This window comes from Cucurbita pepo, chromosome 12 (assembly GCF_057944985.1).
Source record: "Cucurbita pepo subsp. pepo isolate OVF chromosome 12, ASM5794498v1, whole genome shotgun sequence".
NCBI lineage: Eukaryota > Viridiplantae > Streptophyta > Magnoliopsida > Cucurbitales > Cucurbitaceae > Cucurbita > Cucurbita pepo.
The window spans coordinates 10,247,309-10,260,432 of record NC_141809.1 but is presented as its reverse complement, the minus strand read 5'-3'; the positions used below and the strand labels follow the sequence as shown (position 1 = coordinate 10,260,432).

The 13,124-nt window shown below is 35.3% G+C and overlaps 1 long non-coding RNA gene across 1 annotated transcript; it reads left to right on the top strand.

Moving 5' to 3' along the window:
- The first annotated feature begins 10,427 nt into the window (after window positions 1–10,427).
- On the top strand, window positions 10,428–11,023 carry LOC147789993 (uncharacterized). The gene is made up of 2 exons (XR_015423064.1): window positions 10,428–10,679; window positions 10,784–11,023. It is a non-coding gene; the product is annotated as an uncharacterized LOC147789993 (long non-coding RNA).
- The last annotated feature ends 2,101 nt before the right edge of the window (window positions 11,024–13,124 follow it).

Genomic DNA, 13,124 nt, shown 5'->3' with positions numbered 1-13,124 from the left:
TTTCCGCATTATAGATGAGCATGAGACGTTAGTAGCGACTCTGAGTATGTGGAAATTTAGGGTCATTACAAAGACCACGTAAGAAATCATCAACCTCGCAGCAAACTAGTATTAAGTGAGATTTCTAAAGAAGCTACTGATAAAACAACAAGAGTTGTTGATTAAGCTGGTTCTTCAACAAGAGTTGTTGATGGAGCTGACACTTCTGGTCAATCACATCCTTCAAGAGTTGAGAATGCCTCGACGTAGTGGGAGGGTTATAACTCAACCCGATCGTTACTTGGGTTTGGTAGAAACTCAAGTCATCATACCTGATGATGGCGTTGAGGATCCATTGACCTATAAACAGGCAATGAATGATGAAGATAGAGATTAGTGGATTAAAGCCATGAATCTTGAAATGGAGTCAATGTACTTCAATTCAGTCTGGGAACTTGTAGATCAACTAGATGGAGTAAAACCTATTGGTTGCAAATGAATCTATAAGAGGAAACAAGACCAAACCAGTAAGGTACAAACCTTTAAAGCTCGACTAGTAGCAAAGGGTTATACCCAAAGAGAGGGGGTGGACTATGAAGAAACCTTCTCTTCTGTTGCTATGCTTAAATCGATTAGAATACTCTTGTCTATTGCCACATTTTATGATTATGAAATTTGGCAAATGGATGTTAAGACAACCTTTCTAAACGACAATCTTGAAGAGAGTATCTATATGGCTCAACTAGAGGGGTTCATTGAACAGGATCACAAGCAAAGGGTTTGCAAGCTTAAAATATCCATTTATGGGTTGAAGCAAGCATCTCGATCCTGGAATATAAAGTTTGATACTGCGATCAAATCTTATGACTTTAAACAGAATGTTGACGAAACTTGTGTTTATAAAAGGATAGTCAACTTTACAAGAGCTTTCCTGGTGTTCTACGTTGACGATATCTTACTCACTGGAAATGATGTGGGATTTCTGACTGACATTAAGCATTGGCTAGCTAACCAATTCCAAATGAAAGATTTGGGAGAAGCTCAATTTGTTCTTGGAATCCAAATTGTTCGGAATCGCAAGAACAAAACACTAGCATTGTCTCAGGCATCGTACATCGACAAAATGTTGATTCGATATAAGATGCAGGACTCCAAGAAAGGATTATTACCTTTCAGGCATGGAGTTCATTTGTCGAAGGAACAAAGTCCTAAGACACCTCAAGAAGTTAAGGATATGAGACAAATTCCCTATGCATCAGCGGTCGATAGTCTGATGTATGCCATGCTATGTACCCGACCCGACATATGCTATGCTGTGGGAATTGTCAGCATATATCAGTCTAATCCGGGACGTGCTCATTGGACTGCCGTTAAGAATATCCTCAAGTATCTTAGGAGAATGAGGGACTATATGCTAATGTACGGTGCTAAGGATCTGATCCTTATAGGGTACACAGACTCACGGCTAAAGTGTTTGAAGGGCACGTAGTTAGTCTAGGACTACGAGTTATGTAATCTAGGGCAAGTGGGAGAAAAGGCATGAGAATGTGATGCGCTAGTTTATTATATTTCTCTCTACTCAACGTTATAAAACCCCATTAGAGTTTTAGTCCAAGTGGGAGTTTGTTGGGTTTTATGTCCTAAAACTCATAGTTTGTAAACAAAAACATATTCTATTTTCAATAAAGTTATTATTGTTGTTTATTCAATAAAGATTTTTATTGAATAAAGTGAACTTTACCATCATTAATCTAAATTCAATAAACTAAGAACACTCTGGCTATAGTATGATTACTTGAACTATATGTAGAGACATAAGAGTGGATCAAGTTCAAAGTATATAGTCAAAATAATCTATAGTATAAGGATAAGACTCAGTACCTTATTCTAGGGACTATGGATGCGACCCACTTTTGTATATGATATAAACAATGTGATCACTAAATTGTACATGTGGAGACATCTGAGTGGGGGCGTCCTATGCAATGAGTATTGCATAAGATCGGACCATGAAGAAAACCACTCTCACTTTATAATGTCGTTTACTGTTGAGACTGATTTTCTTTTCATTCGATAACCTAGGTAACTCGGTTTTAATCCTGAGCTAACCATGAACTCCTGTTTATTCGGAATTATCCTTAGATTTGCATGGGTGAGAGTGGCTCTAGTTCGCCGACTCAATAGGCCTCCCATTTCAGGGGTAAGACTGGGTGAATGGCTGGGGACGTGGGGTGCAAGATGGAACTCACTCCTACCCACTTTTAGGGATAGAAGAGAGGTAGTTCCCTTAAGCACTAACTCTAGGTCTTGAACAAGGGCCCCCTCCCTCCCATTGGCCTGAGAGGGATTCGGTTTACTGGTTGGACCACAAACCAATTGTTCATAAGGAACAAGAAGTAACTTTAGGGGTAAAACAGTAAATTGACCCAGCTCTAGTTACGAACAACCTGTGAAGGATCGACTTACTAATCATGGTTATATCAAATGGACAGAAATATATCTATAGTGAGGGGAGTGCAACTACTAGGCTATAGTGGAGTGTCCTAGTAGTTAACGAATGTTGGTTAACCAGGTTAATGAGTTTAACCGGTTAATCTTGGATCGTTGGAGCCCATGATCTATAGGTCCATTAGGTCCATCTGCTAGCTCATATCAGACTAAACCATAGAACAGTGTGACGAGTGAGTTCGAAGTGTTCGAATTCAAATTAGGGAATATGTGCTACATATATACGATATATTTAACCGCATTTTTATTTTATTTACGAATTAAACAAAAAGAGAGAATATGAGATATTTAAATAAGATTTAAATATCTTAATCAATTATGTGTCAGAATTGATTGGGATTGGCATTTGAATAAATATTAAATATTAATTAATCCTTTAATGTTACTTTAATTTGAAATTAATTATTCAAATTAATTGTTAAATTAAAATGAAGAAAGTCAAAATGTTGACTTCATTTAATGGAAAAATCCATGTTAGTGGAATTTTGAGGTGTCAAAATTTGGTTTAACCAAACTTGCATGCTTGCCAAATAAACCCCACACGTTTGAGTGGAATTTTGAGTGTCAAAATTTGGTTAACTCAAACATGCATGCTTGCCACATAATCCCAAATGTTTGAGTGGAATATTGAGTGTCAAAATTTGGTGATCTCAAATTTGCATGAACATGCAAACATGACTCTTTAAATAGAGTGATCATGGTACATGGAAGGTCTTCTTCTTCTTGGTGAAAAACCTTGAGAAAAAACCTCTCACAAACACTCTCTTCATATATACAAAATCCCTCCCAAGTTTAGTCACTCACCGGATTCCACAATCCCGTTCTAAGGCCGGAGGATAGTGGAGAAGACACTAGTGGTGGTTTGAAACTGGTTCGTGAGGAAAAAGAAATTTGAACTACAAAAGGTTAGTATTCAAACTCATTAAGTTTTAATACTTATGAACATGCTAGTTATTTACTATAATTGATGTTCTAAAAGTGCCTAAGATCCAAATTGCTTCCGTATGTGTTATATTAACACCATCAATCGGAAAAATCTCGAACCCTAATTTTATTAGATTTGGAATTGGTTACAATAGGAAAGATCTTAAAATCTAGTTTTATTAAATTTGGAATTGTTCTAAACATAAAAGATCTTGAAAATCAAGATATGTCTTCCATCTAAATTATTGTAATTTAATTCATTTTCAATTTTTAGGATATGCTAGACATGCTGGTCAATTTTGATTTTTTTTAAATTTAATTATGCATATGAGGTATGTTTTAAATTGTTTGATTAAATGCATCTGGTATGTTATTTAGTTTAAAATCTCATTATAGGTTAAGTATAATCATGCATTTTAATTATTTTTTTAAATATAAATGTTATATTTGAATATTTTTTATTAGGTTGTTTTCTTATATAAATAAGATGATTTCTTAATTAGGATGTATTTTCCATATGCATTTTAGTATAATTGTTAAGCTTGAAAATTAAATTAGGATATTTATTTCTTAAATTGAATGCATGACATTTACCTAATATGATTATGGTTTGTTCTAATATAAGTAGAATTTTGAGTAATCTATTAAATTTAGTTTTAAAGGGTTTAAAATGCTAGAATTTTAAGATTATTCCAAAAGGGAATTAGTTTTCAATAGGATCCTAAAGACAGTTTAATTCATTCATTAATCTTGCAATTAATAGTTAATTAAAGAGGAATGAATTTTAAATAAAAATTGACTACAAGGGAACTCTGTCTAAGGAAGGTTCTGGCTAGGTTGAGGTATTTAAGCTGAATGAAAAGAAACACCTGTACCTCGGAACCGACTTGGGAGTTGAATTAGTCAAATTATATTTAATTTCATTAAGCAAGCTCACGATGTGATTAGTTTTTTTTAATAGTTTAAAAACTTGGCAATTCACATTAAAAGCAATCCAACCAACATAAGGGTTATGAAAGGGTAGATTGGAAACTTAGATAAATGAGATTAGTCTAATTTTTCTGAGTAATAGAAAACCGTATTTCAAAATACTTAGGTGGAGAAGGACGTCGGTCAATATAAAGATATTAAGGACACATGTCAGGATATCCTACGTTCTCTATTATTGATTCACACCGTGAGATTCATGCGGGACCTCGTGGCAGCTTTTGGACCATCCCCTCACGGAAGGTGTTTGCATGAGTGAATATCAAGGTGAATCTTGAGAAAGTATTTATAGTAAATGAGAGAAGGAAATGTGTCAACATATCCTATGGTCTCCATCATTGGTTCATAACGTGAGATCCATGCGGGGCCTCATGGCGGCTTTTGGACCGTCCCCATGCGGAAGGTGTTTGCATGGGTCAATATCAGGGTGAACTCTTGAGAAGGATAAGATAGTAATTATATTTCCAATACTTGACCTACCCTACGGCGGCACTTGTTGGTATAAAATTACAAGATCTAAAATGATGGGTTACATTTACGAATAGATCATTAAGGTTGTTAATGATGTTCTCGATTGAACTAATGGTAATTAAATATTATAGGAATAAGAGTTATTCTGATATAATGTTTGGTTGAGATTGTATCAGTTTAGTGAAGGAACACTTGACCTACCCTACGGCTGCACTTGTTCTAAATCACTAAAGTACCATAGCATTAGAAATGATTTATAGGGTTCATTTTATAAAATTGTTTGTTCTCATGCTCAAATTGAATGGATAGTTGATGGTTTGTAATTAAATAATATTTTATATTTGAACTTTGTAATTAAATAATATTTTATATATTTCAAATATAATGTTCAAGATCTCTCCATTGTTTAATTTTCACTACTGTGTTGAGAAAATTTTAATACTTGAAAAAAATAGTATTAGCACTATGATGGAAGTGTATGATTTTTTTTTTTTTTTTTTTTTTTTGTCTTTATTTTGAAATGTTCTCAAGACCTATTGTGAATCGAATTATTCGAAGAGCACATGATTGATGAATCAAAGGTGATGAGAAAGCTTTGTTCATATCTTCTAGTTAATATGTTGGATGTCATGACTAAAAGATAAGTAAAAGACAAAAAACATATGAGATGATTAACTCCATAGAAGCTAAATTTTATTTAAATAATCTCGAAATTAAGTATTATAAAATTCAAGAAAAATTTTATGACTGAAGCTATTGATAGGAAATAGTTCCTAGCTTATGGTGAAAGAAATTTTCCAAATTACTCTATGGAAAAAAAACTAAATGAAAGTAAATTTGATTTACTAGATTTTTTGTGGAGACTAGATGACACCCTTATAGCTGATATAAGATCTACTACCAAGATTTGTTTTTCATTACACTTGATATGTAATTCTTGAAAAATACTTGATGATGTAGATGTTAGAATTTAGTGCAACTTCTTTCTAGTTTGAATTAGTTATGGAATATAGGTAATCATTTAATATTTGAAGAATATATTAGTTAGGGAATATATATTAGATATTTTAAATTTGAATAGTAGTATATTTTATTTTATTCACTAGATTTAGTTAGTTTATATTTTCTTTTTCTAGTTTGAATTAGTTATGGAATATATGTAATCATTTAATATTAGGGTTTAGGGTTTAAGGTTTAGTTGATAGTACGAGAAGGACATCTGTCAATAGTACGAGAACATTGTGTACTAAAATTAGTTGATAGAAGGTGGAATTTGTTGGGTTTTATGTCCTAAAACTCATAGTTTGTAAACAAAGATATATTCTATTTTCAATAAAGTTATTATTGATGTTTATTCAGTAATAAATTGTTATTGAATAAAGTGAACTTTACGATCATTAATCTAAATCCAATAAACTAAGAACACTCTGGCTATAGTATGATTACTTGAACTATATGTAAAGACATAAGAGTGGATCAAGTTCAAGTATATAGTCAAAATGATCTATAGTATAAGGATAAGGCTGAGTACCTTATTCTGGGGACACTATGGATGCGACCCACTTTTGTATATGATATAAACAATGTGATCACTAAATTGTGCATGTGGAGACATGTGAGTGGGGGCGTCCTATGCAATGAGTATTGCATAAGATCGGACCATGAAGAAAACCACTCTCACTTTATAAAGTCGTTTACTGTTGAGACTGATTTTCTTTTCATTCGATAACCTAGGTAACTCGGTTTTAATCCTGAGCTAATCATGAACTCCTGTTTATTCGGAATTATCCTTAGATTTGCATGGGTGAGAGTGGCTCTAGTTCGCCGACTCAACAGGCCTCCCATTTCAGGGGTAAGACTGGGTGAATGGCTGGGGACGTGGGGTGCAAGACGGAATTCACTCCTACCCACTTTTAGGGATAGAAGAAAGGTAGTTCCCTTAAGCACTGACTCCAGGTCTTGAACAAGGGGCCCCACCCTCTCATTGGCCTGAGAGGGATTCGGTTTACTGGTTGGACCACAAACCAATTGTTCATTAGAGGATCAGTGAGACATAAGGAACAAGAAATAACTTCAGGGGTAAAACGGTAAATTGACCCAGCTCTAGTTACGAACAACCTGTGAAGGATCGACTTACTAATCATGGTTATATCAGATGGACAGAAATATATCTATAGTGAGGGGAGTGCAACTACTAGGCTATAGTGGAGTGTCCTAGTAGTTAACGAATGTTGGTTAACCAGGTTAATGAGTTTAATCGGTTAATCTTGGATCGTTGGAGCCCATGATCTATAGGTCCATTAGGTCCCTCTGCTAGCTCATATCGGACTAAACCATAGAACAGTGTGACGAGTGAGTTCGAAGTGTTCGAATTCAAATTAGGGAATATGCGTTACATATATACGATATATTTAACCGCAATTTTGTTTTATTTACGAATTAAACGAAAAGAGAGAATCTGAGATATTTAAATAAGATTTAAATATCTTAATCAATTATGTGTCGGAATTGATTGGGATTGGCATTTGAATTAATGTTAAATATTAATTAAATAGTTTAATTAATCATTTAATGTTACTTTAATTTGAAATTCATTATTCAAATTAATTGTTGAATTAAAATGAAGAAAGTCAAAATGTTGACTTTCATCAAATGGAAAAATCCATGTTAGTGGAATTTTGAGGTGTCAAAATTTGGTTTAACCAAACTTGCATGTTTGCCAAATAAACCCCACAAGTTTGAGTGGAATTTTGAGTGTCAAAATTTGGTTAACTCAAACATGCATGCTTGCCACATAATCCCAAACATTTGAGTGGAATTTTAAGTGTCAAAATTTGGTGATCTCAAGTTTGCATGAACATGCAAACTTGACTCTTTAAATAGAGTGATCATGATACTTGGAAGGAATTCTTCATTTTGATGAAAAAACCTTGAAACAAACACTCTCTTTCACATATACAAAATCCCTCCCAAGTTTAGTCACTCACCGGATTCCACAATCCCGTTCTAAGGCCGGAGGATAGTGGAGAAGACACTAGTGGTGGTTCGGAACCGGTTCGTGAGGCAAAAGGAGTTTGAACTACAAAAGGTTAGTATTTAAACCCATTAAGTTTTAATACTTATGAACATGCTAGTTATTTACAATAATTGATGTTCTAAAAGTGCCTAAGATCCAAAATGCTTCCGCATGTGTTATATTAACACCAACAATTGGTATCAGAGCAAGTTTTAGGCACTTTATTTACATTAATTTGATCATGGTGGGTACCATTTCATGCATGAAATTTGTGGTTGCTAAAGTGGATGGTTTTGGTTTTGGCATTTTTTTTATGCTTCCATTTGATACAATTATTGTAATAAGCCTAAGGTGTATGGGCTTTAATGAATGAAGAAAGGTCTGTAATTTTTATAGAGTCATTAGAGTCCATTTTAGGTTGTAATTGATCGAAAATGGAAGAGATAAGCAAGCTGAACCGAAGAAGATGGAAGAGGCGGTTCGGGTGTTTTTTCTGTCGTTGGGGACCGATTGAACTTTTTTAAGGGTTGGTTTGTCCAGTTCGTGATCCTCGGGAGCGGCTCAAGTTAATTTTAATTATTAATGTAATAATTTAGTTAATTGCTTGCTTTAAAATGCCAAAACCCACCCACTTTAGTGTGTTTAATTAATTATGCATTATGAATGTATGTTTTAATTAAATAGAAAATGTATATGCATAAAGTATGTCATATAGATTTAAAATCCCACCATAGGCTAAGCATGTTTCATGCATTCCAAGTATGTTATAAGTGTTATAATGTATAGTATGCATGTCTTAGGGTTCCATGAGTGATAGATATAAATTGTTATATTATTGCATGGAATGGATGATTATATAAATTGTTATATAAATCATGTTATAGGTTATTTTCAACGTCATAAAATGAGGTAGACGTTAAAATCTATAATAAAGATAAGTGCATGCTCACTAAGGGTTAAGAACCGAGCACGATCAATTTTAACAGTTAAAAAGGGTCGATGTCTTATAAAATTGCGGTTACGAGAAAGCTCACCTGGCACGATCTTGTCTAAGGCTGAAGGTACTTAAGTTGACGGTTTACGGAACACCTACTACCTGGAGATCGGACCAGTACTTGAGCTTACTTAGCCCAGTTTTATGAGCATGCTTAAGTGATGTAAGATTTAGAAAAATCACCTAGACTTAAGTTATATTTAATTAGCCGGAATATACTTAAGTAATGAGTATACCCAACCGTCTAAAATACTTAGTGGGAGGAAAAAGGTGTATAAGATACATCGTTTTCTCTTCACGCTCTCTGTAAAATTCACACAGTGAGATTCATGCTCGGCCTCGTGTCGCCCTGGGAGCGTCCTCCATTCGGAAGGTATTTGCATGAGTCAATAACAAGGTGAATTGAGAAAGTATTTATAGTAAGTGGGAGAAGGAAGTCAACACGTCCTATGGTCTCCACCACTAGGTTGCACCGTGAGATTCCCATGTTCCGCCTGCATGTTGCCCTAGAGCAACTACCCATTCGGAGGGTCGTAACATGGGAATCGGAACAACGCAAACTCCAGAAATGGATAGGATTTCTTAGGTCCATTCCTAACTTTGGCTTTTTCATTCGATAGCGTTGTTGGGACCGATTTCTGAGGTCTGAAATTGGTGGGTCACACTTGCGAAGAATTACTAAGAGTTAGTATATTCTTGACCAAAATAGCGATAACTAAAACACTATAGGAACAAGAGTTATTTTGGAATTAGTGTTTAAGTCAAGAATGTCTTGGTTTAGTGAATGAGTGATTGACTGCCCCTCGGTAGCAGTTGCTCTAACTCACTAAAGTATCGTTGCAAATTAATAATGATTTGGGTACATTATTACATTTGCTAAAACTGATTGGATTAAACAGGATTAAGTCAAATCACTAATAGAATTTTCTTTATATCACAGCATGACAAACTCAATAGTACAATTACTCGCTTCTGAGAAATTAAACGGCGACAACTACTCAACTTGGAAATCAAACCTAAACACAATACTGGTCATTGATGATTTAAAGTTTGTTTTAACTGAGGAGTGTCCTCCAAACCCAAACTCAAATGCAAATCGAATAGCTCGGGATGCATATGACAGATGGATAAAGGCAAATGACAAAGCCCGAGTGTACATTCTAGCCAGCATATCTGATGTTTTGGCTAAGAAACACGATGTTATGGGTACTGCTAAAGAGATTATGGAATCTCTAAAAGGGATGTTTGGACAACCGTCCTTCTCCCTTAGACATGAAGCCATAAAATACATTTACAACTGCCGTATGAAAGAAGGGACCTCAGTAAGAGAACATGTCCTGGACATGATGGTCCATTTCAATGTGGCAGAAGAAAATGAAGCTGTCATTGATGAGAAGAGTCAAGTCAGTTTTATCATGATGTCTCTTCCGAAGAGCTTCTTCCAGTTCCGCACCAATGTGGTTATGAACAAAATAGAATATAACTTGACTGCTCTTTTCAATGAGCTACAGACTTATCAGTCCCTCTTAACAATCAAGGGACAAACAGGAGAAGCAAATGTTGCTATCTTCAAGAAATTACAACGAGGATCGTCCTCCAAAAATAAGTCTGGACCTTCAACTTCTAAAAGTGTTTTGATGAAAAAGAAGGGAAAAGGGAAAAATAAGATTCCTACTAACCGCAAGAACAAGGTTCAAAAAGCAGATAAAGGAAAATGTTTCCATTGCAACGAAAACGGGCACTGGAAGAGAAACTGCCCAAAATACCTTGCAGAGAAGAAAGCCGAAAAGACACAACAAGGTAAATATGATTTACTCGTTGTAGAAATGTGTTTAGTAGAGTATGACAACTCAACTTGGATACTAGATTCAGGGGCGACTAATCATATTTGTTCTTTTTACCAGGAAACTAGCTCCTGGAGAATGCTTGCGGATGGCGAGATAACACTCAGGGTTGGAACAGGAGAGGTTGTCTCAGCAAGATCAGTAGGAAATTTAAAGTTGTTTTTTGGAGATAGATTCATTATATTAGATAATGTACTTTTTGTTCCTGGAATGAAAAGAAATCTAATATCCATCTCTTGTTTATTAGAATAGTTGTATAAAGTATCTTTTGAAATCAATGAAGTGTTCATTTGCAAAAGAGGTATTCATATTTGTTCTGCAAAACTAGAAAACAACTTATATATGTTAAAACCGAGCAAAACAAAAGCTATTTTAAATACTGAGATGTTTAAAACAGCTAAAACTCAAAATAAACGACAAAAGATTTCTCCTAATACCTATCTTTGGCACTTAAGACTAGGCCACATTAATCTCAATAGGATTGAGAGATTGGTTAAAAGAGGACTTCTAAATAAGTTAGAAGACAATTCTTTACCTCCATGTGAGTCTTGTCTTGAGGGTAAAATGACTAAACGATCATTTTGCGAAAAAGGTTATAGAGCCAAAGAAACCTTAGAACTCGTGCATACAGATCTCTGTGGTCCAATGAATGTCAAAGCACGAGGAGGGTATGAATATTTCATCAGTTTTATTGATGATTATTCAAGGTATGGCTATCTTTACCTAATGCATCACAAGTCCGAAGCTCTTGAAAAATTCAGAGACTATAAGATTGAGGTTGAGAATCTATTAGGTAAAACTATTAAAACACTTCGATCAGATCGAGGAGGAGAGTACATGGATTTAAGATTTCAGGACTATATGATAGAACATGGAATAAGGTCTCAACTCTCAGCCCCTGGTATGCCTCAACAAAATGGTGTATCAGAAAGGAGAAATAGAACTCTATTAGACATGGTTCGGTCTATGATGAGTTTCGCTCAATTACCTGATTCGTTTTGGGGATATGCAGTGGAGACTGCTACATACATTTTGAACATGGTTCCTACTAAGAGTGTTTCAGAAACACCTTATGAGTTATGGAAAGGGCGTAAAGGTAGTTTACGTCACTTCAGAATTTGGGGATGTCCAGCATATGTGTTGTTGCAAAATCCCAAGAAATTAGAACGTCGTTCAAAATTATGTCTATTTGTAGGATACCCCAAAGAGACGAAAGGTGGTTTGTTTTATGATCCTCAAGAAAATAGAGTGTTTGTATCAACGAACGCTACATTCTTAGAGGAAGACCACGTAAGAAATCATCAACCTCGTAGCAAACTAGTATTAAGTGAGATTTCTAAAGAAGCTACTGATAAAACAACAAGAGTTGTTGATCAAGCTGGTCCTTCAACCAGAGTTGTTGATGGAGCTGACACTTCTGGTCAATCACATCCTTCTCAAAAGTTGAGAATGCCTCGACGTAGTGGGAGGGTTATAACTCAACCCGATCGTTACTTGGGTTTGATAGAAACCCAAGTCATCATACCTGATGATGGCGTTGAGGATCCATTGTCCTATAAACAGGCAATGAATGATGTAGATAGAGATCAGTGGATTAAAGCCATGAATCTTGAAATGGAGTCAATGTACTTCAATTCAGTCTGGGAACTTGTAGATCAACCAGATGGGGTAAAACCTATTGGTTGCAAATGGATCTATAAGAGGAAACGAGACCAAACCGGTAAGGTACAGACCTTTAAAGCACGACTAGTAGCAAAGGGTTATACCCAAAGAGAGGGGGTGGACTATGAAGAAACCTTCTCACCTGTTGCTATGCTTAAATCAATTAGAATACTCTTGTCTATTGCCACATTTTATGATTATGAAATTTGGCAAATGGATGTAAAGACAGCTTTTCTAAATGGCGATCTTGAAGAGAGTATCTATATGGCTCAACTAGAGGGGTTCATTGAACAGGATCACAAGCAAAGGGTTTGCAAGCTTAAAAGATCCATTTATGGGTTGAAGCAAGCATCTCGATCCTGGAACATAAAGTTTGATACTGCGATCAAATCTTATGGCTTTAAACAGAATGTTGACGAACCTTGTGTTTATAAAAGGATAGTCAACTCTACAGTAGCTTTCCTGGTGTTGTACGTTGACGATATCCTACTCATTGGAAATGATGTGGGAATTCTGACTGACATTAAGCATTGGCTGGCGACACAATTCCAAATGAAAGATTTGGGAGAGGCTCAGTTTGTTCTTGGAATCCAAATTGTTCGGAATCGCAAGAACAAAACACTGGCATTGTCTCAAGCATCGTACATCGACAAAATGTTGATTCGATATAAGATGCAGGACTCCAACAAAGGATTATTACCTTTCAGGCATGGAGTTCATTTGTCGAAGGAACAAAGTC